This window comes from Tachypleus tridentatus, chromosome 4 (assembly GCF_004210375.1).
Source record: "Tachypleus tridentatus isolate NWPU-2018 chromosome 4, ASM421037v1, whole genome shotgun sequence".
NCBI lineage: Eukaryota > Metazoa > Arthropoda > Merostomata > Xiphosura > Limulidae > Tachypleus > Tachypleus tridentatus.
The window spans coordinates 17861939-17889929 of NC_134828.1; the positions used below are offsets into that span (position 1 = coordinate 17861939).

The following is a 27991-nucleotide window of genomic DNA, read 5'->3' on the forward strand; positions in this document are numbered from 1 at the left end:
AGGTTAACAATCTGGTCGCCAGGATGAAACTAGGAATGAATGCTGTTAATAAGTCAATTCGACCTCAAATTTTGGACATGTTCACACTGAACAATTTGTCTCAATTCCATTGGTTCCACTTGTTTAGTACATCGCGGTAATCAACACTGGTATCAACAATTCTAAGGTTAGTACAGTACACTTTGAACTTTTCCAGTACAATTTATGTTCTGTTGATGTTTTGTTCGAAATTCATGATCCAACTTTTACTTCATCAAACATGCTCACTCTTTGTGATATGTGTTGGGGTATGGAAAATATTGTTAGGGTTAGTCTCACTATTCGTTTGTGAAAGAATGGTTAGTGGATGGTGATGACAAGGTGCCACTATTCTTTCACTGCTAAATTACGGACAACTGGCGTAGATAGCCCTCGTGTAGCTTTAAGCCAAATTTAAAACAAACCAGTAATCTCTTTAGACAAATCTGATAATATAAGGACTTTTAAACTTTTCGATTTGGTTCTTTAAAGTGGAGAAACTTTGGATTCATGTTTCGAAGAATGCATTGTGAAAGAAAGCAAATTTCAAGGTTAATGGTTAATAGTATAACCATATTGAAGATGAAGAAATAGATTCATACAACAGAACGGAACAGAGATAAAGTTTTCAATATTTTACAGATTCAATATTTAAAGTAAAAAATATATAAAATCTTGATAACTAGAAACTCACTTTAGATAAAAATGTATTTCAGAATGGCTGGTATGGGTACTAACACTTGTATTGTATATCAGAATGTCTGGTATGGGTACTAACACTTGTATTGTATATCAGAATGGCTGGAATGGGTACTAACACTTGTATTGGATATCAGAATGTCTGGTATGGGTACTAACACTTGTATTGTATATCAGAATGTCTGGTATCGTACTAACACTTGTATTGTATATCAGAATGTCTGGTATGGGTACTAACACTTGTATTGTATATCAGAATGTCTGGTATGGGTACTAACACTTGTATTGGATATCAGAATATCTGGAATGGGTACTAACACTTGTATTAAATATCAGAATGTCTGGTATGACAGCCTGATAAACACTCAGGATGACCTCAACACTATAAGAGTCCTGATAAACACTCAGAATAACCTCAACATTATAAGAGTCCTGATAAACACTCAGGATGACCTCAACACCATAAGAGTCCTGATAAACACTCAGGATGAACTCAACACTATAATGACAGCCTGATAAACACTCAGGGTGACATCAACACTATAAGAGTCCTGATAAACACTCAGGATGATCTCAACACTATAATGACAGCCTGATAAACACTCAGAATAACCTCAACATTATAAGAGTCCTGATAAACACTCAGGATGAACTCAACACTATAGGAGTCCTGATAAACACTCACGATGACCTCAACACTATAATGACAGCCTGATAAATACTTAGGATGACCTCAACACTATTATGACAGCCTGATAAACACTTAGGATGTCCTCAACACTATAAAAGTCCTGATAAACACTCAGGGTGACCTCAACACTATAAGAGTCCTGATAAACACTCAGGTTGACCTCAAAACTATAGGAGTCTTGATAAACACTCAGGATGATCTCAACACTATAAGAGTCCTGATAAACACTCAGGATGACCTCAATACTATAATGACAGCCTGATAAACACTCAGGTGACCTCAACACTATAAGAGTCCTGATAAACACTCAGGGTGACCTCAACACTAGAAGTGTCCTGATAAACACTCAGGTTTGACCTCAACACTATAAGAGTACTGATAAACACTCAGGATAACCTCAACACTATAAGAGTCCTGATAAACACTCCGGATGAACTCAACACTATATGAGTCCTGATAAACACTCAGGGTGACCTCAACACTATAGGAGTCCTGATAAACACTCACGATGACCTCAACACTATAATGACAGCCTGATAAATACTTAGGATGACCTCAACACTATTATGACAGCCTGATAAACACTCAGGATGTCCTCAACACTATAAGAGTCCTGATAAACACTCAGGGTGACCTCAACACTATAAGAGCCCTGATAAACACTCAGGATGACCTCAACACTACAACAGTCCTGATAAACACTCAGGATGACCTCAACACTATAAGAGTCCTGATAAACACTCAGGGTGACCTCAACACTATAAGAGTCCTGATAAACACTCAGGATGAACTCAACACTGTATTGACAGCCTGATAAACACTCAGGATGACCTCAACACTGTATTGACAGCCTGATAAACACTCAGGATGACCTCAACACTATAAGAGTCCTGATAAACACTCTGGATGACCTCAACACTATAAGAGTCCTGATAAACACTCCGGATGAACTCAACACTATATGAGTCCTGATAAACACTCAGGGTGACCTCAACACTATAGGAGTCCTGATAAACACTCACGATGACCTCAACACTATAATGACAGCCTGATAAATACTTAGGATGACCTCAACACTATTATGACAGCCTGATAAACACTCAGGATGTCCTCAACACTATAAGAGTCCTGATAAACACTCAGGGTGACCTCAACACTATAAGAGCCCTGATAAACACTCAGGATGACCTCAACACTACAACAGTCCTGATAAACACTCAGGATGACCTCAACACTATAAGAGTCCTGATAAACACTCAGGGTGACCTCAACACTATAAGAGTCCTGATAAACACTCAGAATGAACTCAACACTGTATTGACAGCCTGATAAACACTCAGGATGACCTCAACACTATAAGAGTCCTGATAAACACTCTGGATGACCTCAACACTATAAGAGTCCTGTTAAACACTCAGGGTGACCTCAACACTATAAGAGTCCTGATAAACACTCAGGGTGACCTCAACACTATAAGAGTCCTGATAAACACTCAGGATGACCTCAACACTACAACAGTCCTGATAAACACTCAGGATGACCTCAACACTATAAGAGTCCTGATAAACACTCAGGGTGACCTCAACACTATAAGAGTCCTGATAAACACTCAGGATGAACTCAACACTGTATTGACAGCCTGATAAACACTCAGGATGACCTCAACACTATAAGAGTCCTGATAAACACTCTGGATGACCTCAACACTATAAGAGTCCTGTTAAACACTCAGGGTGACCTCAACACTATAAGAGTCCTGATAAACACTCAGGGTGACCTCAACACTATAAGAGTCCTGATAAACACTCAGGATGAACTCAACACTCTAATGACAGCCATATGGAAGATAATTGAAAGAAGGTGAAACTGCTGATATGTACTAACAGGATGACAAATAAAACTTTGAGAAATTCTGCAATAAATTTCAAATTTTCTACATAGGTCTATTGTTATAAAGTTAGTTAAACTGTACATTTGTCATATCTGTGATTTTTAAAATTAATTCATAAGTATATCTGTTTAAGTTTCTTTCATATCCTTTCTCTTTATAAGTGAATGTAGAAGGTATTGGTTTACAGTTTTTCCCACATATATGTGCTAAAATAAGTGTTTTTTCACGGTTTGGATTTTGAAGTCTAAATTACAAGAATTCAGTTTTGGGTTTTTATAACTTATTGTTATAATTTTTGACTAAATGATTTTATTCATCATGAATATAAAATTAATGTTTTTAAAAGGGGTTTTATTTTCTTGTATCATGTGTCACATAAATAGATTACTTGTGTCTTTTTATAAAATTATGTTTTCTTTAAAATTCGTCATTTAATTTTATTGTACCTTAGATATATTTTCAGTTCAAGCTAAAAAGATTTCTATTTTAATGATATATGTCGTTCATTGTTAAATGATTGTATTTTATAACCAAAATTCACTCAAGATTCCGTTAAAAATACCGTCTTTCAAAGTGAACAGGTGATTTTTGTTTAAATAAACTTGTGCTTGTTAGGCTTCTATTCAGGCCCACTTTAACAAGATGGATGAGACACTTGACTAGTAATCTGAGAGTCACTGGTTCAAATCCCTTCTCAACATTTTCGCCGTTTCAGCCTTGGTGGTATTGTAATGTTTCAGTCAATCCCACTATTCATCATGAGAACCTTTTTGTCTTACGTTTAGGTTTACGATTTTCATTTCAATGCTAACATATTTGATAAGAGATTCCTTTATTCTAATATTTATTATATTTTAATTTTATTTTATAGTCAAAAGGTTTTATTACGATATATGAAAGAGTATTTCTCTGTTTAATGGTAGTGTAATGTATGTGATATATAATCACCTGTATGAACAAGAAAATAATTCTAACACTTCCTAGCCGTGTTACAAGTTTAAAGGTAATTGACAGTTTGGGAAGAGAACCCGAAGCAGATATTGTGGGAAAATGTGATATGCAGACATATTCCATCATTTTCTATGAATGGAACAATTTTCAAACATTTTTCGTTTGTTCTGTTTCTATTAAGTTTTATAAACATGTACTCTAGCAAAACCATTGAAATTGTTTATTTGTAGTTACCTCTGCTTCTTTGTTTCGTCTAACATATAGTATTTACTTTGTTCATTAGCATGCTCTTGCAATTTAACATGTTGTTTACAAATAGTACAATGACAGTAGTGTCCTTCAATGGCCGAGAGTATGATGTCTTGACAGTAGTGTCCTTCAATGGCCGAGAGTATGATGTCTTGACACTAGTGTCCTTCAATGGCTGAGAGTATGATGTCTTGACAGTAATGTCCTTCAATGGCCGAGAGTATGATGTCTTGACAGTAGTGTCCTTCAATGGCTGAGAGTATGATGTCTTGACAGTAATGTCCTTCAATGGCCGAGAGTATGATGTCTTGACAGTAGTGTCCTTCAATGGCTGAGAGTATGATGTCTTGACAGTAGTGTCCTTCAATGGCTGAGAGTATGATGTCTTGACAGTAGTGTCCTTCAATGGCTGAGAGTGTGATGTCTTGACAGTAGTGTCCTTCAATGGAGAGTATGATGTCTTGACAGTAGTGTCCTTCAATGGAGAGTATGATGTCTTGACAGTAGTGTCCTTCAATGGCTGAGAGTACGATGTCTTGACAGTAGTGTCCTTCAGTGGATAGTACGATGTCTTGACAGTAGTGTCCTTCAATGGCTGAGAGTATGATGTCTTGACAGTAGTGTCCTTCAGTGGATAGTACGATGTCTTGACAGTAGTGTCCTTCAATGGAGAGTATGATGTCTTGACAGTAGTGTCCTTCAATGGAGAGTATGATGTCTTGACAGTAGTGTCCTTCAATGGCTGAGAGTATGATGTCTTGACAGTAGTGTCCTTCAATGGCCGAGAGTATGATGTCTTGACAGTAGTGTCCTTCAATGGAGAGTATGATGTCTTGACAGTAGTGTCCTTCAATGGCCGAGAGTAATGATGTCTTGACAGTAGTGTCCTTCAATGGAGAGTATGATGTCTTGACAGTAGTGTCCTTCAATGGAGAGTATGATGTCTTGACAGTAGTGTCCTTCAGTGGAGAGTACGATGTCTTGACAGTAGTGTCCTTCAATGGAGAGTATGATGTCTTGACAGTAGTGTCCTTCAAGGGCTGAGAGTACGATGTCTTGACAGTAGTGTCCATCAATGGAGAGTATGATGTCTTGACAGTAGTGTCCTTCAAGGGCTGAGAGTACGATGTCTTGACAGTAGTGTCCATCAATGGAGAGTATGATGTCTTGACAGTAGTGTCCTTCAATGGCTGAGAGTATGATGTCTTGATAGTAGTGTCCTTCAATGGCCGAGAGTATGATGTCTTGACAGTAGTGTCCTTCAATGGCCGAGAGTATGATGTCTTGACAGTAGTGTCCTTCAATGGCCGAGAGTATCATGTCTTGACAGTAGTGTCCTTCAATGGCTGAGAGTACGATGTCTTGACAGTATTGTCCTTCAATGGAGAGTATGATGTCTTGACAGTAGTGTCCTTCAATGGAGAGTATGATGTCTTGACAGTAGTGTCCTTCAGTGGAGAGTACGATGTCTTGACAGTAGTGTCCTTCAATGGAGAGTATGATGTCTTGACAGTAGTGTCCTTCAATGGAGAGTATGATGTCTTGACAGTAGTGTCCTTCAATGGCTGAGAGTACGATGTCTTGACAGTAGTGTCCTTCAATGGAGAGTATGATGTCTTGACAGTAGTGTCCTTCAATGGCCGAGAGTATGATGTCTTGACAGTAGTGTTCTTCAATGGAGAGTATGCTGTCTTGACAGTAGTGTCCTTCAATGGAGAGTATGATGTCTTGACAGTAGTGTTCTTGAATTGAGAGTATGATGTCTTGACAGTAGTGTCCATCAATGGAGAGTATGATGTCTTGACAGTAGTGTCCTTCAATGGAGAGTATGATGTCTTGACAGTAGTGTCCTTCAATGGCCGAGAGTATAATGTCTTGACAGTAGTGTCCTTCAATGGAGAGTATGATGTCTTGACAGTAGTGTCCTTCAATGGCCGAGAGTATGATGTCTTGAGAGTAGTGTCCTTCAATGGAGAATATGATGTCTTGACAGTAGTGTCCTTCAATGGAGAGTATGATGTCTTGACAGTAATGTCCTTCAATGGCCGAGAGTATGATGTCTTGACAGCAGTGTCCTTCAGTGGAGAGTACGATGTCTTGACAGTAGTGTCCTTCAATGGAGAGTATGATGTCTTGACAGTAGTGTCCTTCAATGGAGAGTATGATGTCTTGACAGTAATGTCCTTCAATGGCCGAGAGTATGATGTCTTGACAGTAGTGTCCTTCAGTGGAGAGTACGATGTCTTGACAGAAGTGTCCTTCAATGGAGAGTATGATGTCTTGACAGTAGTGTCCTTCAATGGCCGAGAGTATGATGTCTTGACAGTAGTGTCCTTCAATGGAGAGTATGATGTCTTGACAGTAGTGTCCTTCAATGGCCGAGAGTATGATGTCTTGACAGTAGTGTCCTTCAATAGAGAGTATGATGTCTTGACAGTAGTGTCCTTCAATGGAGAGTATGATGTCTTGACAGTAATGTCCTTCAATGGCCGAGAGTATGATGTCTTGACAGTAGTGTCCTTCAATGGCTGAGAGTGTGATGTCTTGACAGTAGTGTCCTTCAATGGAGAGTATGATGTCTTGACAGTAGTGTCCTTCAATGGCTGAGAGTACGATGTCTTGACAGTAGTGTCCTTCAGTGGATAGTACGATGTCTTGACAGTAGTGTCCTTCAATGGCTGAGAGTATGATGTCTTGACAGTAGTGTCCTTCAGTGGATAGTACGATGTCTTGACAGTAGTGTCCTTCAATGGAGAGTATGATGTCTTGACAGTAGTGTCCTTCAATGGAGAGTATGATGTCTTGACAGTAGTGTCCTTCAATGGCTGAGAGTATGATGTCTTGACAGTAGTGTCCTTCAATGGCCGAGAGTATGATGTCTTGACAGTAGTGTCCTTCAATGGAGAGTATGATGTCTTGACAGTAGTGTCCTTCAATGGCCGAGAGTATGATGTCTTGACAGTAGTGTCCTTCAATGGAGAGTATGATGTCTTGACAGTAGTGTCCTTCAATGGAGAGTATGATGTCTTGACAGTAGTGTCCTTCAGTGGAGAGTACGATGTCTTGACAGTAGTGTCCTTCAATGGAGAGTATGATGTCTTGACAGTAGTGTCCTTCAAGGGCTGAGAGTACGATGTCTTGACAGTAGTGTCCATCAATGGAGAGTATGATGTCTTGACAGTAGTGTCCTTCAAGGGCTGAGAGTACGATGTCTTGACAGTAGTGTCCATCAATGGAGAGTATGATGTCTTGACAGTAGTGTCCTTCAATGGCTGAGAGTATGATGTCTTGATAGTAGTGTCCTTCAATGGCCGAGAGTATGATGTCTTGACAGTAGTGTCCTTCAATGGCCGAGAGTATGATGTCTTGACAGTAGTGTCCTTCAATGGAGAGTATGATGTCTTGACAGTAGTGTCCTTCAATGGCCGAGAGTATCATGTCTTGACAGTAGTGTCCTTCAATGGCTGAGAGTACGATGTCTTGACAGTATTGTCCTTCAATGGAGAGTATGATGTCTTGACAGTAGTGTCCTTCAATGGAGAGTATGATGTCTTGACAGTAGTGTCCTTCAGTGGAGAGTACGATGTCTTGACAGTAGTGTCCTTCAATGGAGAGTATGATGTCTTGACAGTAGTGTCCTTCAATGGAGAGTATGATGTCTTGACAGTAGTGTCCTTCAATGGCTGAGAGTACGATGTCTTGACAGTAGTGTCCTTCAATGGAGAGTATGATGTCTTGACAGTAGTGTCCCAATGGCCGAGAGTATGATGTCTTGACAGTAGTGTTCTTCAATGGAGAGTATGCTGTCTTGACAGTAGTGTCCTTCAATGGAGAGTATGATGTCTTGACAGTAGTGTTCTTGAATTGAGAGTATGATGTCTTGACAGTAGTGTCCATCAATGGAGAGTATGATGTCTTGACAGTAGTGTCCTTCAATGGAGAGTATGATGTCTTGACAGTAGTGTCCTTCAATGGCCGAGAGTATAATGTCTTGACAGTAGTGTCCTTCAATGGAGAGTATGATGTCTTGACAGTAGTGTCCTTCAATGGCCGAGAGTACGATGTCTTGAGAGTAGTGTCCTTCAATGGAGAATATGATGTCTTGACAGTAGTGTCCTTCAATGGAGAGTATGATGTCTTGACAGTAATGTCCTTCAATGGCCGAGAGTATGATGTCTTGACAGCAGTGTCCTTCAGTGGAGAGTACGATGTCTTGACAGTAGTGTCCTTCAATGGAGAGTATGATGTCTTGACAGTAGTGTCCTTCAATGGAGAGTATGATGTCTTGACAGTAATGTCCTTCAATGGCCGAGAGTATGATGTCTTGACAGTAGTGTCCTTCAGTGGAGAGTATGATGTCTTGACAGAAGTGTCCTTCAATGGAGAGTATGATGTCTTGACAGTAGTGTCCTTCAATGGCCGAGAGTATGATGTCTTGACAGTAGTGTCCTTCAATGGAGAGTATGATGTCTTGACAGTAGTGTCCTTCAATGGCCGAGAGTATGATGTCTTGACAGTAGTGTCCTTCAATGGAGAGAGTATGATGTCTTGACAGTAGTGTCCTTCAATGGAGAGTATGATGTCTTGACAGTAATGTCCTTCAATGGCCGAGAGTATGATGTCTTGACAGTAGTGTCCTTCAATGGCTGAGAGTATGATGTCTTGACAGTAGTGTCCTTCAATAGAGAGTATGATGTCTTGACAGTAGTGTCCTTCAATGGAGAGTATGATGTTTTGACAGTAGTGTCCTTCAATGGCCGAGAGTATGATGTCTTGACAGTAGTGTCCTTCAATGGCTGAGAGTATGATGTCTTGACAGTAGTGTCCATCAATGGAGAGTATGATGTCTTGACAGTAGTGTTCTTTAATGGCTGAGAGTATGATGTCTTGACAGTAGTGTCCTTCAATGGAGAGTATGATGTCTTGACAGTTGTGTCCTTCAATGGCTGAGAGTACGATGTCTTGACAGTTGTGTCCTTCAATGGCCGAGAGTATGATGTCTTGACAGTAGTGTCCTTCAATGGCTGAGAGTATGATGTCTTGACAGTAGTGTCCTTCAATGGAGAGAATGATGTCTTGACAGTAATGTCCTTCAATGGCCGAGAGTATGATGTCTTGACAGTAGTTTCCTTCAATGGCTGAGAGTATGATGTCTTGACAGTAGTGTCCATCAATGGAGAGTATGATGTCTTGACAGTAGTGTTCTTCAATGGCTGAGAGTATGATGTCTTGACAGTAGTGTCCTTCAATGGAGAGTATGATGTCTTGACTGTTGTGTCCTTCAATGGCTGAGAGTACGATGTCTTGACAGTTGTGTCCTTCAATGGATGAGAGTACGATGTCTTGACAGTAGAGTCCTTCAATGGCCGAGAGTACGATGTCTTGAGAGTAGTGTCCTTCAATGGAGAGTATGATGTCTTGACAGTAGTGTCCTTCAATGGAGAGTATGATGTCTTGACAGTTGTGTCCTTCAATGGCTGAGAGTATGATGTCTTGACAGTAGTGTCCTTCAATGGCTGAGAGTATGATGTCTTGAAAGTAGTGTCCTTCAATAGAGAGTATGATATCTTGACAGTAGTGTTCTTCAATGGAGAGTATGCTGTCTTGACAGTAGTGTCCTTCAATGGCTGAGAGTATGATGTCTTGACAGTAATGTCCTTCAATGGCCGAGAGTATGATGTCTTGACAGTAGTGTCCTTCAATGGCTGAGAGTATGATGTCTTGACAGTAGTGTCCTTCAATAGAGAGTATGATGTCTTGACAGTAGTGTCCTTCAATGGAGAGTATGATGTCTTGACAGTAGTGTCCTTCAATGGAGAGTATGATGTCTTGACAGTAGTGTCCTTCAATGGAGAGTATGATGTCTTGACAGTTGTGTCCTTCAATGGCTGAGAGTATGATGTCTTGACAGTTGTGTCCTTCAATGGCCGAGAGTATGATGTCTTGACAGTAGTGTCCTTCAATGGCTGAGAGTATGATGTCTTGACTGTAGTGTCCTTCAATGGAGAGTATGATGTCTTGACAGTAATGTCCTTCAATGGCCGAGAGTATGATGTCTTGACAGTAGTGTCCTTCAATGGCTGAGAGTATGATGTCTTGACAGTAGTGTCCATCAATGGAGAGTATGATGTCTTGACAGTAGTGTCCTTCAATGGAGAGTATGATGTCTTGACAGTAGTGTCCTTCAATGGAGAGTATGATGTCTTGACAGTAATGTCCTTCAATGGCCGAGAGTATGATGTCTTGACAGTAGTGTCCTTCAATGGCTGAGAGTATGATGTCTTGACAGTAGTGTCCATCAATGGAGAGTATGATGTCTTGACAGTAGTGTTCTTCAATGGCTGAGAGTATGATGTCTTGACAGTAGTGTCCTTCAATGGAGAGTATGATGTCTTGACAGTTGTGTCCTTCAATGGCTGAGAGTACGATGTCTTGACAGTTGTGTCCTTCAATGGCCGAGAGTATGATGTCTTGACAGTAGTGTCCTTCAATGGCTGAGAGTATGATGTCTTGACTGTAGTGTCCGTCAATGGAGAGTATGATGTCTTGACAGTAATGTCCTTCAATGGCCGAGAGTATGATGTCTTGACAGTAGTGTCCTTCAATGGCTGAGAGTATGATGTCTTGACAGTAGTGTCCTTCAATGGAGAGTATGATGTCTTGACAGTAGTGTCCTTCAATGGCCGAGAGTATGATGTCTTGACAGTAGTGTCCTTCAATAGAGAGTATGATGTCTTGACAGTAGTGTCCTTCAATGGAGAGTATGATGTCTTGACAGTAATGTCCTTCAATGGCCGAGAGTATGATGTCTTGACAGTAGTGTCCTTCAATGGCTGAGAGTGTGATGTCTTGACAGTAGTGTCCTTCAATGGAGAGTATGATGTCTTGACAGTAGTGTCCTTCAATGGCTGAGAGTACGATGTCTTGACAGTAGTGTCCTTCAATGGCTGAGAGTACGATGTCTTGACAGTAGTGTCCTTCAGTGGATAGTACGATGTCTTGACAGTAGTGTCCTTCAATGGCTGAGAGTATGATGTCTTGACAGTAGTGTCCTTCAGTGGATAGTACGATGTCTTGACTGTTGTGTCCTTCAATGGCTGAGAGTATGATGTCTTGACAGTTGTGTCCTTCAATGGATGAGAGTACGATGTCTTGACAGTAGAGTCCTTCAATGGCCGAGAGTATGATGTCTTGAGAGTAGTGTCCTTCAATGGAGAGTATGATGTCTTGACAGTAGTGTCCTTCAATGGAGAGTATGATGTCTTGACAGTTGTGTCCTTCAATGGCTGAGAGTATGATGTCTTGACAGTAGTGTCCTTCAATGGCTGAGAGTATGATGTCTTGAAAGTAGTGTCCTTCAATAGAGAGTATGATATCTTGACAGTAGTGTTCTTCAATGGAGAGTATGCTGTCTTGACAGTAGTGTCCTTCAATGGCTGAGAGTATGATGTCTTGACAGTAATGTCCTTCAATGGCCGAGAGTATGATGTCTTGACAGTAGTGTCCTTCAATGGCTGAGAGTATGATGTCTTGACAGTAGTGTCCTTCAATAGAGAGTATGATGTCTTGACAGTAGTGTCCTTCAATGGAGAGTATGATGTCTTGACAGTAGTGTCCTTCAATGGAGAGTATGATGTCTTGACAGTAGTGTCCTTCAATGGAGAGTATGATGTCTTGACAGTTGTGTCCTTCAATGGCTGAGAGTACGATGTCTTGACAGTTGTGTCCTTCAATGGATGAGAGTACGATGTCTTGACAGTAGAGTCCTTCAATGGCCGAGAGTACGATGTCTTGAGAGTAGTGTCCTTCAATGGAGAGTATGATGTCTTGACAGTAGTGTCCTTCAATGGAGAGTATGATGTCTTGACAGTTGTGTCCTTCAATGGCTGAGAGTATGATGTCTTGACAGTAGTGTCCTTCAATGGCTGAGAGTATGATGTCTTGAAAGTAGTGTCCTTCAATAGAGAGTATGATATCTTGACAGTAGTGTTCTTCAATGGAGAGTATGCTGTCTTGACAGTAGTGTCCTTCAATGGCTGAGAGTATGATGTCTTGACAGTAATGTCCTTCAATGGCCGAGAGTATGATGTCTTGACAGTAGTGTCCTTCAGTGGAGAGTATGATGTCTTGACAGTAGTGTCCTTCAAGGGCTGAGAGTACGATGTCTTGACAGTAGTGTCCATCAATGGAGAGTATGATGTCTTGACAGTAGTGTCCTTCAATGGCTGAGAGTATGATGTCTTGATAGTAGTGTCCTTCAATGGCCGAGAGTATGATGTCTTGACAGTAGTGTCCTTCAATGGCCGAGAGTATGATGTCTTGACAGTAGTGTCCTTCAATGGAGAGTATGATGTCTTGACAGTAGTGTCCTTCAATGGCCGAGAGTATCATGTCTTGACAGTAGTGTCCTTCAATGGCTGAGAGTACGATGTCTTGACAGTATTGTCCTTCAATGGAGAGTATGATGTCTTGACAGTAGTGTCCTTCAATGGAGAGTATGATGTCTTGACAGTAGTGTCCTTCAGTGGAGAGTACGATGTCTTGACAGTAGTGTCCTTCAATGGAGAGTATGATGTCTTGACAGTAGTGTCCTTCAATGGAGAGTATGATGTCTTGACAGTAGTGTCCTTCAATGGCTGAGAGTACGATGTCTTGACAGTAGTGTCCTTCAATGGAGAGTATGATGTCTTGACAGTAGTGTCCTTCAATGGCCGAGAGTATGATGTCTTGACAGTAGTGTTCTTCAATGGAGAGTATGCTGTCTTGACAGTAGTGTCCTTCAATGGAGAGTATGATGTCTTGACAGTAGTGTTCTTGAATTGAGAGTATGATGTCTTGACAGTAGTGTCCATCAATGGAGAGTATGATGTCTTGACAGTAGTGTCCTTCAATGGAGAGTATGATGTCTTGACAGTAGTGTCCTTCAATGGCCGAGAGTATAATGTCTTGACAGTAGTGTCCTTCAATGGAGAGTATGATGTCTTGACAGTAGTGTCCTTCAATGGCCGAGAGTACGATGTCTTGAGAGTAGTGTCCTTCAATGGAGAATATGATGTCTTGACAGTAGTGTCCTTCAATGGAGAGTATGATGTCTTGACAGTAATGTCCTTCAATGGCCGAGAGTATGATGTCTTGACAGCAGTGTCCTTCAGTGGAGAGTACGATGTCTTGACAGTAGTGTCCTTCAATGGAGAGTATGATGTCTTGACAGTAGTGTCCTTCAATGGAGAGTATGATGTCTTGACAGTAATGTCCTTCAATGGCCGAGAGTATGATGTCTTGACAGTAGTGTCCTTCAGTGGAGAGTACGATGTCTTGACAGAAGTGTCCTTCAATGGAGAGTATGATGTCTTGACAGTAGTGTCCTTCAATGGCCGAGAGTATGATGTCTTGACAGTAGTGTCCTTCAATGGAGAGTATGATGTCTTGACAGTAGTGTCCTTCAATGGCCGAGAGTATGATGTCTTGACAGTAGTGTCCTTCAATAGAGAGTATGATGTCTTGACAGTAGTGTCCTTCAATGGAGAGTATGATGTCTTGACAGTAATGTCCTTCAATGGCCGAGAGTATGATGTCTTGACAGTAGTGTCCTTCAATGGCTGAGAGTATGATGTCTTGACAGTAGTGTCCTTCAATAGAGAGTATGATGTCTTGACAGTAGTGTCCTTCAATGGAGAGTATGATGTTTTGACAGTAGTGTCCTTCAATGGCCGAGAGTATGATGTCTTGACAGTAGTGTCCTTCAATGGCTGAGAGTATGATGTCTTGACAGTAGTGTCCATCAATGGAGAGTATGATGTCTTGACAGTAGTGTTCTTTAATGGCTGAGAGTATGATGTCTTGACAGTAGTGTCCTTCAATGGAGAGTATGATGTCTTGACAGTTGTGTCCTTCAATGGCTGAGAGTACGATGTCTTGACAGTTGTGTCCTTCAATGGCCGAGAGTATGATGTCTTGACAGTAGTGTCCTTCAATGGCTGAGAGTATGATGTCTTGACAGTAGTGTCCTTCAATGGAGAGAATGATGTCTTGACAGTAATGTCCTTCAATGGCCGAGAGTATGATGTCTTGACAGTAGTTTCCTTCAATGGCTGAGAGTATGATGTCTTGACAGTAGTGTCCATCAATGGAGAGTATGATGTCTTGACAGTAGTGTTCTTCAATGGCTGAGAGTATGATGTCTTGACAGTAGTGTCCTTCAATGGAGAGTATGATGTCTTGACTGTTGTGTCCTTCAATGGCTGAGAGTACGATGTCTTGACAGTTGTGTCCTTCAATGGATGAGAGTACGATGTCTTGACAGTAGAGTCCTTCAATGGCCGAGAGTACGATGTCTTGAGAGTAGTGTCCTTCAATGGAGAGTATGATGTCTTGACAGTAGTGTCCTTCAATGGAGAGTATGATGTCTTGACAGTTGTGTCCTTCAATGGCTGAGAGTATGATGTCTTGACAGTAGTGTCCTTCAATGGCTGAGAGTATGATGTCTTGAAAGTAGTGTCCTTCAATAGAGAGTATGATATCTTGACAGTAGTGTTCTTCAATGGAGAGTATGCTGTCTTGACAGTAGTGTCCTTCAATGGCTGAGAGTATGATGTCTTGACAGTAATGTCCTTCAATGGCCGAGAGTATGATGTCTTGACAGTAGTGTCCTTCAATGGCTGAGAGTATGATGTCTTGACAGTAGTGTCCTTCAATAGAGAGTATGATGTCTTGACAGTAGTGTCCTTCAATGGAGAGTATGATGTCTTGACAGTAGTGTCCTTCAATGGAGAGTATGATGTCTTGACAGTAGTGTCCTTCAATGGAGAGTATGATGTCTTGACAGTTGTGTCCTTCAATGGCTGAGAGTATGATGTCTTGACAGTTGTGTCCTTCAATGGCCGAGAGTATGATGTCTTGACAGTAGTGTCCTTCAATGGCTGAGAGTATGATGTCTTGACTGTAGTGTCCTTCAATGGAGAGTATGATGTCTTGACAGTAATGTCCTTCAATGGCCGAGAGTATGATGTCTTGACAGTAGTGTCCTTCAATGGCTGAGAGTATGATGTCTTGACAGTAGTGTCCATCAATGGAGAGTATGATGTCTTGACAGTAGTGTCCTTCAATGGAGAGTATGATGTCTTGACAGTAGTGTCCTTCAATGGAGAGTATGATGTCTTGACAGTAATGTCCTTCAATGGCCGAGAGTATGATGTCTTGACAGTAGTGTCCTTCAATGGCTGAGAGTATGATGTCTTGACAGTAGTGTCCATCAATGGAGAGTATGATGTCTTGACAGTAGTGTTCTTCAATGGCTGAGAGTATGATGTCTTGACAGTAGTGTCCTTCAATGGAGAGTATGATGTCTTGACAGTTGTGTCCTTCAATGGCTGAGAGTACGATGTCTTGACAGTTGTGTCCTTCAATGGCCGAGAGTATGATGTCTTGACAGTAGTGTCCTTCAATGGCTGAGAGTATGATGTCTTGACTGTAGTGTCCTTCAATGGAGAGTATGATGTCTTGACAGTAATGTCCTTCAATGGCCGAGAGTATGATGTCTTGACAGTAGTGTCCTTCAATGGCTGAGAGTATGATGTCTTGACAGTAGTGTCCTTCAATGGAGAGTATGATGTCTTGACAGTAGTGTCCTTCAATGGCCGAGAGTATGATGTCTTGACAGTAGTGTCCTTCAATAGAGAGTATGATGTCTTGACAGTAGTGTCCTTCAATGGAGAGTATGATGTCTTGACAGTAATGTCCTTCAATGGCCGAGAGTATGATGTCTTGACAGTAGTGTCCTTCAATGGCTGAGAGTGTGATGTCTTGACAGTAGTGTCCTTCAATGGAGAGTATGATGTCTTGACAGTAGTGTCCTTCAATGGCTGAGAGTACGATGTCTTGACAGTAGTGTCCTTCAATGGCTGAGAGTATGATGTCTTGACAGTAGTGTCCTTCAGTGGATAGTACGATGTCTTGACAGTAGTGTCCTTCAATGGCTGAGAGTATGATGTCTTGACAGTAGTGTCCTTCAGTGGATAGTACGATGTCTTGACTGTTGTGTCCTTCAATGGCTGAGAGTACGATGTCTTGACAGTTGTGTCCTTCAATGGATGAGAGTACGATGTCTTGACAGTAGAGTCCTTCAATGGCCGAGAGTACGATGTCTTGAGAGTAGTGTCCTTCAATGGAGAGTATGATGTCTTGACAGTAGTGTCCTTCAATGGAGAGTATGATGTCTTGACAGTTGTGTCCTTCAATGGCTGAGAGTATGATGTCTTGACAGTAGTGTCCTTCAATGGCTGAGAGTATGATGTCTTGAAAGTAGTGTCCTTCAATAGAGAGTATGATATCTTGACAGTAGTGTTCTTCAATGGAGAGTATGCTGTCTTGACAGTAGTGTCCTTCAATGGCTGAGAGTATGATGTCTTGACAGTAATGTCCTTCAATGGCCGAGAGTATGATGTCTTGACAGTAGTGTCCTTCAATGGCTGAGAGTATGATGTCTTGACAGTAGTGTCCTTCAATAGAGAGTATGATGTCTTGACAGTAGTGTCCTTCAATGGAGAGTATGATGTCTTGACAGTAGTGTCCTTCAATGGAGAGTATGATGTCTTGACAGTAGTGTCCTTCAATGGAGAGTATGATGTCTTGACAGTTGTGTCCTTCAATGGCTGAGAGTACGATGTCTTGACAGTTGTGTCCTTCAATGGATGAGAGTACGATGTCTTGACAGTAGAGTCCTTCAATGGCCGAGAGTACGATGTCTTGAGAGTAGTGTCCTTCAATGGAGAGTATGATGTCTTGACAGTAGTGTCCTTCAATGGAGAGTATGATGTCTTGACAGTTGTGTCCTTCAATGGCTGAGAGTATGATGTCTTGACAGTAGTGTCCTTCAATGGCTGAGAGTATGATGTCTTGAAAGTAGTGTCCTTCAATAGAGAGTATGATATCTTGACAGTAGTGTTCTTCAATGGAGAGTATGCTGTCTTGACAGTAGTGTCCTTCAATGGCTGAGAGTATGATGTCTTGACAGTAATGTCCTTCAATGGCCGAGAGTATGATGTCTTGACAGTAGTGTCCTTCAATGGCTGAGAGTATGATGTCTTGACAGTAGTGTCCTTCAATAGAGAGTATGATGTCTTGACAGTAGTGTCCTTCAATGGAGAGTATGATGTCTTGACAGTAGTGTCCTTCAATGGAGAGTATGATGTCTTGACAGTAGTGTCCTTCAATGGAGAGTATGATGTCTTGACAGTTGTGTCCTTCAATGGCTGAGAGTACGATGTCTTGACAGTTGTGTCCTTCAATGGCCGAGAGTATGATGTCTTGACAGTAGTGTCCTTCAATGGCTGAGAGTATGATGTCTTGACTGTAGTGTCCTTCAATGGAGAGTATGATGTCTTGACAGTAATGTCCTTCAATGGCCGAGAGTATGATGTCTTGACAGTAGTGTCCTTCAATGGCTGAGAGTATGATGTCTTGACAGTAGTGTCCATCAATGGAGAGTATGATGTCTTGACAGTAGTGTCCTTCAATGGAGAGTATGATGTCTTGACAGTAGTGTCCTTCAATGGAGAGTATGATGTCTTGACAGTAATGTCCTTCAATGGCCGAGAGTATGATGTCTTGACAGTAGTGTCCTTCAATGGCTGAGAGTATGATGTCTTGACAGTAGTGTCCATCAATGGAGAGTATGATGTCTTGACAGTAGTGTTCTTCAATGGCTGAGAGTATGATGTCTTGACAGTAGTGTCCTTCAATGGAGAGTATGATGTCTTGACAGTTGTGTCCTTCAATGGCTGAGAGTACGATGTCTTGACAGTTGTGTCCTTCAATGGCCGAGAGTATGATGTCTTGACAGTAGTGTCCTTCAATGGCTGAGAGTATGATGTCTTGACTGTAGTGTCCTTCAATGGAGAGTATGATGTCTTGACAGTAATGTCCTTCAATGGCCGAGAGTATGATGTCTTGACAGTAGTGTCCTTCAATGGCTGAGAGTATGATGTCTTGACAGTAGTGTCCTTCAATGGAGAGTATGATGTCTTGACAGTAGTGTCCTTCAATGGCCGAGAGTATGATGTCTTGACAGTAGTGTCCTTCAATAGAGAGTATGATGTCTTGACAGTAGTGTCCTTCAATGGAGAGTATGATGTCTTGACAGTAATGTCCTTCAATGGCCGAGAGTATGATGTCTTGACAGTAGTGTCCTTCAATGGCTGAGAGTGTGATGTCTTGACAGTAGTGTCCTTCAATGGAGAGTATGATGTCTTGACAGTAGTGTCCTTCAATGGCTGAGAGTACGATGTCTTGACAGTAGTGTCCTTCAGTGGATAGTACGATGTCTTGACAGTAGTGTCCTTCAATGGCTGAGAGTATGATGTCTTGACAGTAGTGTCCTTCAGTGGATAGTACGATGTCTTGACAGTAGTGTCCTTCAATGGAGAGTATGATGTCTTGACAGTAGTGTCCTTCAATGGAGAGTATGATGTCTTGACAGTAGTGTCCTTCAATGGCTGAGAGTATGATGTCTTGACAGTAGTGTCCTTCAATGGCCGAGAGTATGATGTCTTGACAGTAGTGTCCTTCAATGGAGAGTATGATGTCTTGACAGTAGTGTCCTTCAATGGCCGAGAGTACGATGTCTTGACAGTAGTGTCCTTCAATGGAGAGTATGATGTCTTGACAGTAGTGTCCTTCAATGGAGAGTATGATGTCTTGACAGTAGTGTCCTTCAGTGGAGAGTACGATGTCTTGACAGTAGTGTCCTTCAATGGAGAGTATGATGTCTTGACAGTAGTGTCCTTCAAGGGCTGAGAGTACGATGTCTTGACAGTAGTGTCCATCAATGGAGAGTATGATGTCTTGACAGTAGTGTCCTTCAAGGGCTGAGAGTACGATGTCTTGACAGTAGTGTCCATCAATGGAGAGTATGATGTCTTGACAGTAGTGTCCTTCAATGGCTGAGAGTATGATGTCTTGATAGTAGTGTCCTTCAATGGCCGAGAGTATGATGTCTTGACAGTAGTGTCCTTCAATGGCCGAGAGTATGATGTCTTGACAGTAGTGTCCTTCAATGGAGAGTATGATGTCTTGACAGTAGTGTCCTTCAATGGCCGAGAGTATCATGTCTTGACAGTAGTGTCCTTCAATGGCTGAGAGTACGATGTCTTGACAGTATTGTCCTTCAATGGAGAGTATGATGTCTTGACAGTAGTGTCCTTCAATGGAGAGTATGATGTCTTGACAGTAGTGTCCTTCAGTGGAGAGTACGATGTCTTGACAGTAGTGTCCTTCAATGGAGAGTATGATGTCTTGACAGTAGTGTCCTTCAATGGAGAGTATGATGTCTTGACAGTAGTGTCCTTCAATGGCTGAGAGTACGATGTCTTGACAGTAGTGTCCTTCAATGGAGAGTATGATGTCTTGACAGTAGTGTCCTTCAATGGCCGAGAGTATGATGTCTTGACAGTAGTGTTCTTCAATGGAGAGTATGCTGTCTTGACAGTAGTGTCCTTCAATGGAGAGTATGATGTCTTGACAGTAGTGTTCTTGAATTGAGAGTATGATGTCTTGACAGTAGTGTCCATCAATGGAGAGTATGATGTCTTGACAGTAGTGTCCTTCAATGGAGAGTATGATGTCTTGACAGTAGTGTCCTTCAATGGCCGAGAGTATAATGTCTTGACAGTAGTGTCCTTCAATGGAGAGTATGATGTCTTGACAGTAGTGTCCTTCAATGGCCGAGAGTACGATGTCTTGAGAGTAGTGTCCTTCAATGGAGAATATGATGTCTTGACAGTAGTGTCCTTCAATGGAGAGTATGATGTCTTGACAGTAATGTCCTTCAATGGCCGAGAGTATGATGTCTTGACAGCAGTGTCCTTCAGTGGAGAGTATGATGTCTTGACAGTAGTGTCCTTCAATGGAGAGTATGATGTCTTGACAGTAGTGTCCTTCAATGGAGAGTATGATGTCTTGACAGTAATGTCCTTCAATGGCCGAGAGTATGATGTCTTGACAGTAGTGTCCTTCAGTGGAGAGTATGATGTCTTGACAGAAGTGTCCTTCAATGGAGAGTATGATGTCTTGACAGTAGTGTCCTTCAATGGCCGAGAGTATGATGTCTTGACAGTAGTGTCCTTCAATGGAGAGTATGATGTCTTGACAGTAGTGTCCTTCAATGGCCGAGAGTATGATGTCTTGACAGTAGTGTCCTTCAATAGAGAGTATGATGTCTTGACAGTAGTGTCCTTCAATGGAGAGTATGATGTCTTGACAGTAATGTCCTTCAATGGCCGAGAGTATGATGTCTTGACAGTAGTGTCCTTCAATGGCTGAGAGTATGATGTCTTGACAGTAGTGTCCTTCAATAGAGAGTATGATGTCTTGACAGTAGTGTCCTTCAATGGAGAGTATGATGTTTTGACAGTAGTGTCCTTCAATGGCCGAGAGTATGATGTCTTGACAGTAGTGTCCTTCAATGGCTGAGAGTATGATGTCTTGACAGTAGTGTCCATCAATGGAGAGTATGATGTCTTGACAGTAGTGTTCTTTAATGGCTGAGAGTATGATGTCTTGACAGTAGTGTCCTTCAATGGAGAGTATGATGTCTTGACAGTTGTGTCCTTCAATGGCTGAGAGTACGATGTCTTGACAGTTGTGTCCTTCAATGGCCGAGAGTATGATGTCTTGACAGTAGTGTCCTTCAATGGCTGAGAGTATGATGTCTTGACAGTAGTGTCCTTCAATGGAGAGAATGATGTCTTGACAGTAATGTCCTTCAATGGCCGAGAGTATGATGTCTTGACAGTAGTTTCCTTCAATGGCTGAGAGTATGATGTCTTGACAGTAGTGTCCATCAATGGAGAGTATGATGTCTTGACAGTAGTGTTCTTCAATGGCTGAGAGTATGATGTCTTGACAGTAGTGTCCTTCAATGGAGAGTATGATGTCTTGACTGTTGTGTCCTTCAATGGCTGAGAGTACGATGTCTTGACAGTTGTGTCCTTCAATGGATGAGAGTACGATGTCTTGACAGTAGAGTCCTTCAATGGCCGAGAGTACGATGTCTTGAGAGTAGTGTCCTTCAATGGAGAGTATGATGTCTTGACAGTAGTGTCCTTCAATGGAGAGTATGATGTCTTGACAGTTGTGTCCTTCAATGGCTGAGAGTATGATGTCTTGACAGTAGTGTCCTTCAATGGCTGAGAGTATGATGTCTTGAAAGTAGTGTCCTTCAATAGAGAGTATGATATCTTGACAGTAGTGTTCTTCAATGGAGAGTATGCTGTCTTGACAGTAGTGTCCTTCAATGGCTGAGAGTATGATGTCTTGACAGTAATGTCCTTCAATGGCCGAGAGTATGATGTCTTGACAGTAGTGTCCTTCAATGGCTGAGAGTATGATGTCTTGACAGTAGTGTCCTTCAATAGAGAGTATGATGTCTTGACAGTAGTGTCCTTCAATGGAGAGTATGATGTCTTGACAGTAGTGTCCTTCAATGGAGAGTATGATGTCTTGACAGTAATGTCCTTCAATGGCCGAGAGTATGATGTCTTGACAGTAGTGTCCTTCAATGGCTGAGAGTATGATGTCTTGACAGTAGTGTCCATCAATGGAGAGTATGATGTCTTGACAGTAGTGTTCTTCAATGGCTGAGAGTATGATGTCTTGACAGTAGTGTCCTTCAATGGAGAGTATGATGTCTTGACAGTTGTGTCCTTCAATGGCTGAGAGTACGATGTCTTGACAGTTGTGTCCTTCAATGGCCGAGAGTATGATGTCTTGACAGTAGTGTCCTTCAATGGCTGAGAGTATGATGTCTTGACTGTAGTGTCCTTCAATGGAGAGTATGATGTCTTGACAGTAATGTCCTTCAATGGCCGAGAGTATGATGTCTTGACAGTAGTGTCCTTCAATGGCTGAGAGTATGATGTCTTGACAGTAGTGTCCATCAATGGAGAGTATGATGTCTTGACAGTAGTGTCCTTCAATGGAGAGTATGATGTCTTGACTGTTGTGTCCTTCAATGGCTGAGAGTACGATGTCTTGACAGTAGTGTCCTTCAATGGCTGAGAGTACGATGTCTTGACAGTAGAGTCCTTCAATGGCCGAGAGTACGATGTCTTGAGAGTAGTGTCCTTCAATGGCCGAGAGTACGATGTCTTGAGAGTAGTGTCCTTCAATGGAGAGTATGATGTCTTGACACTAGTGTCCTTCAATGGAGAGTATGATGTCTTGACACTAGTGTCCTTCAATGGAGAGTATGATGTCTTGACAGTTGTGTCCTTCAATGGCTGAGAGTATGATGTCTTGACAGTTGTGTCCTTCAATGGCTGAGAGTATGATGTCTTGACAGTAGTGTCCTTCAATGGCTGAGAGTATGATGTCTTGAAAGTAGTGTCCTTCAATAGAGAGTATGATATCTTGACAGTAGTGTTCTTCAATGGAGAGTATGCTGTCTTGACAGTAGTGTCCTTCAATGGCTGAGAGTATGATGTCTTGACAGTAGTGTCCTTCAATGGAGAGTATGCTGTCTTGACAGTAGTGTCCTTCAATGGAGAGTATGATGTCTTGACAGTAGTGTCCTTCAATGGAGAGTATGATGTCTTGACAGTAGTGCCCTTCAATGGCCGAGAGTATGATGTCTTAACAGTAGTGTTCTTCAATGGAGAGTATGATGTCTTGACAGTAGTGTCCTTCAATGGAGAGGATGATGTCTTGACAGTAGTGTCCTTCAATGGCCGAAAGTATGATGTCTTGACAGTAGTGTTCTTCAATGGAGAGTATGATGTCTTGACAGTAGTGTCCTTCAATGGAGAGTATGATATCTTGACAGTAGTGTTCTTCAATGGAGAGTATGCTGTCTTGACAGTAGTGTCCTTCAATGGCTGAGAGTATGATGTCTTGACAGTAGTGTCCTTCAATGGAGAGTATGCTGTCTTGACAGTAGTGTCCTTCAATGGAGAGTATGATGTCTTGACAGTAGTGTCCTTCAATGGAGAGTATGCTGTCTTGACAGTAGTGTCATTCAATGGCCGAGAGTATGATGTCTTGACAGTAGTGTTCTTCAATGGAGAGTATGCTGTCTTGACAGTAGTGTCCTTCAATGGAGAGTATGATGTCTTGACAGTAGTGTCCTTCAATGGAGAGTATGATGTCTTGACAGTAGTGTCCTTCAATGGAGAGTATGATGTCTTGACAGTAGTGTCCTTCAATGGCTAAGAGTATGATGTCTTGACAGTAGTGTCCTTCAATGGAGAGTATGATGTCTTGACAGTAGTGTTCTTTAATGGAGAGTATGCTGTCTTGCAGTAGTGTCCTTCAATGGCCGAGAGTATGATGTCTTGACAGTAGTGTTCTTCAATGGAGAGTATGCTGTCTTGACAGTAGTGTCCTTCAATGGAGAGTATGATGTCTTGACAGTAGTGTCCTTCAATGGAGAGTATGATGTCTTGACAGTAGTGTCCTTCAATGGCTGAGAGTATGATGTCTTGACAGTAGTGTCCTTCAATGGAGAGTATGATGTCTTGACAGTAGTGTCCTTCAATGGAGAGTATGATGTCTTGACAGTAGTGTCCTTCAATGGAGAGTATGACGTCTTGACAGTAGTGTCCTTCAATGGAGAGTATGATGTCTTGACAGTAGTGTCCTTCAATGGAGAGTATGATGTCTTGACAGTAGTGTCCTTCAATGGCCGAGAGTATGATGTCTTGACAGTAGTGTCCTTTAATGGCTGAGAGTATGCTGTCTTGACAGTAGTGTCCTTCAATGGAGAGTATGATGTCTTGACAGTAGTGTCCTTCAATGGAGAGTATTATGTCTTGACAGTAGTGTCCTTCAATGGAGAGTATGATGTCTTGACAGTAGTGTCCTTCAATGGCTGAGAGTATGATGTCTTGACAGTAGTGTCCTTCAATAGAGAGTATGATGTCTTGACAGTAGTGTCCTTCAATGGAGAGTATGATGTTTTGACAGTAGTGTCCTTCAATGGAGAGTATGATGTCTTGACAGTAGTGTCCTTCAATGGCCGAGAGTATGATGTCTTGACAGTAGTGTCCTTCAATGGCTGAGAGTATGCTGTCTTGACAGTAGTGTCCTTCAATGGAGAGTATGATGTCTTGACAGTAGTGTCCTTCAATGGCTGAGAGTATGATGTCTTGACAGTAGTGTCCTTCAATAGAGAGTATGATGTTTTGACAGTAGTGTCCTTCAATGGAGAGTATGATGTCTTGACAGTAGTGTCCTTCAATGGAGAGTATGATGTCTTGACAGTAGTGTCCTTCAATGGCTGAGAGTATGATGTCTTGACAGTAGTGTCCTTCAATGGAGAGTATGATGTCTTGACAGTAGTGTCCTTCAATGGCTGAGAGTATGATGTCTTGACAGTAGTGTCCTTCAATAGAGAGTATGATTTCTTGACAGTAGTGTCCTTCAATGGCCGAGAGTATGATGTCTTGACAGTAGTGTCCTTAAATAGAGAGTATGATTTCTTGACAGTAGTGTCCTTCAATGGCCGAGAATATGATGTCTTGACAGTAGTGTCCTTCAATGGCCGAGAGTCTAAAGTAAAAGAGGCTACAGTGATTAGAAACGAAACTGTTGAAATAAGAAATGTATTATTATGTTTTGTTTATATTATTTATGTTATTTCATAAACTGATCTCAAAACATGTATCTCAGAACGGCTGGTATTGGTATTAACAGTTTTATTGATGAGGAGAAAACAACGTTTAGACCTTCCTTGGTCATCTTCAGGTTAAGATAATATGACCCAGGAAGGAATAAACGTTGTCCTCTACTTTGTTTTAATAAAAGGTTTAATACCCATACCAGCCGTCTTGAGATACATTTTTATTTCAAGTGTGTTTCTCGTCTTCAAGAATGATCTCAAAACAGAAGACGAAAGTCTATTAAAACGTTTTCCTCACACTTGTGTTTCTACAACAGACAGTTGCTGTATAACTAAGCTTCAGATAAATACATATGTTCATTTCACCATTTCTCTTGAAACTTTAACCCATGTACAGCTTTTTATGACTTATTTTAGTTAATATATACTCAATAGAGGTCACTACAATATTGCGATATTTTTTCTTCCTCAATTTGTTATTTATTTCATTCAAACTTATGTATTATTATTGTCAGTAGTCTTTATGATAAACAAATTCTAATTATTTAATAATAACTTTAATATTCTTATTGTTAATTAACTACTAATTACAGATTTGTTTTTATCCTATTTTCCTTTAGCAGTAACATATAAAAAGAATATAAGCTAATAATAAGTAGATGTATCAGGTTTATAAAGTGATATAAAATATTAACCATAAAAAGTGATATTTTATCTTCACAACCTTCACTTGAGTACTTAAATGTATCTGTATTTGCCTGAAGTCTTTAAACATGTTCCACATAAGTGTAAAAATTCAAACTTGTACGTTACTTATACCGTGTTTCTCCGAAAATAAGACAGGGCTTATATTAATTTTCACTCCAAAATATGACACTAGGGCTTATTTTCTGGGGATGTCTTATTTTGATATATTAAAAAAATGAAGTTAGAAAGTAAAAATTATAAGACCTCTAAATTAATAGAAATTACGAAACACATTTCTTTACAGAAAGCAGTAAGATTCTTGCCCTGTGATTCCTCCACTATGCTTCTTTTATACTCGATCGAATAACTTTTTCTTACATTCATCTTGTTCTGGAGTGAAAATGACTAAAAAAATTATATTCTATTTAATGTTGCAAACTATTAAACTAACCATTTAAAATAAACTATTATTAAACTATTAAACTAACTGATTAATACTTAAACAAACTAATTAACTAACTATTAAACTAATTAATAAATTAATTTTTTTTATTTCTTTCCTCTTCCTGCCACTCTTAACTAGGGCTTATTTTAAGGGTAGGGCTTATATTAAAACTATCCCCAAAAATCACACTAGGTCTTATTTTATGGGTAGGTCTTATTATCGGAGAAACACGGTATCACGAGACTGTACAACAAAACTTACAAATAGCAAATTTTCATCAGAATGCAGGTGGGTGTTTCTAATGTTATCGTTTAGTTTGTATTTGAATTTAGCACAAAACTACACGCTAACTTTTCCTAATATATCAATGTAAGACTAGAGGGAAGGAAGCTAGTCATCAACATCCACCACCAACTATTGATACACTATTTTACTAACGAGTAGTGGGATGGACCGTAACATTACAACAACCCCACGACTGAAACGGTGAGTTGGTTGGTGCGACGGTGATTCGAACCCGCGACTCTCGGATTAGAAGTCGAGCGTCTTGACTTTGCTGGGCCTTGTTATTTACTTCACGAGATTAATTTTTAATTACATAGATTTAAGAGGTATGTGAAATTAGATATCTTACTACTGGTAAAAGCGGTTTTTTTGCACCAATTTTAGTTCAAAACTTAAAAAAATGGGCTGTCTGCAGTACATACAAGGTTGGTAACTCTGTTTAAAGTGTTTAGATTTTTACAGAAAGTACATAAACTTTGTGTTCCTGGTCTCTCACACATATCCATAAATTTCGTATCGTCCCAAATTTTAATACAAGTAAAAATACAATAATGCTTCGAATAATAGACATTTATTAGGCTTGTGTTTATGAATTGTTAGGTTTGAAATGTTAATTATTTTGTCTATGTTACTTTGGAAACCTTCAAATGCCTTCTGATAGGTATTAATATGAACAGCATTTCCAAAGTTTACACATGAATCTTACAGTAGTTTAGAATTCACGTTATGATATATATATATATATATGATGAGGTGTTGTATCGTTATTGTCAACTTGAATATTTATTAAGAACAGTGACATATTTATATGTTCAGCCACAGATGTAAAATCACCATATACTATCACAATACTGCATATTCATAGATATAAACGAGAAATTACATAAAGTAAGAGTATATGATATTTTCTAATTACTTTTGTTTCTCTACTATTCGTTAGCTGACAGTATCTTGTTTGCCAAGGAGACGCTGCTGCAACTTTAGTTATATAGAAACAAGTAGCAGCAATGTCCTTTGTTGGCCGAGTGGATAACATCGAGAGATTACAATTTTCGTCTGATCTACAAGAATAGGCAATCACGATTACATGTTAGGCATGGAACATAGATTTCAGTAATAATACAGGAAGTCTTTTTTTTATCGACGTGAATAGGTCAAAGAATATGCACCTGGAGAGAGGGGGAGCTGTTGATGATTCACAAATTCAGTGAGAACATAATAGTTTAGTTGTTTACATATTCATACGTACTGTTTATTGAGTTGCAGAGTTATAGGAAAATAGTCCGCATTACATCACACGTCCAGTCTGCTTATTCTCTCAACGGAAATGTTACTCGTATCATTATATTCAGATTTAATGTAGGATAAACAGTTTTCACATTTATATATATATATGAACAATGTTTGCTATTTTATTTATATAGCTTTTTGTGTATTATATTAAAGTCAAGTTTTTGGCATATG

General features: G+C 40.5%; 1 long non-coding RNA gene across 1 annotated transcript; it reads left to right on the forward strand.

Moving 5' to 3' along the window:
* Window positions 1-27987, forward strand: LOC143248244 (uncharacterized). The gene is made up of 2 exons (XR_013026837.1): window positions 1-166; window positions 27468-27987. It is a non-coding gene; the product is annotated as an uncharacterized LOC143248244 (long non-coding RNA).
* Window positions 27988-27991: the final 4 nt, after the last annotated feature.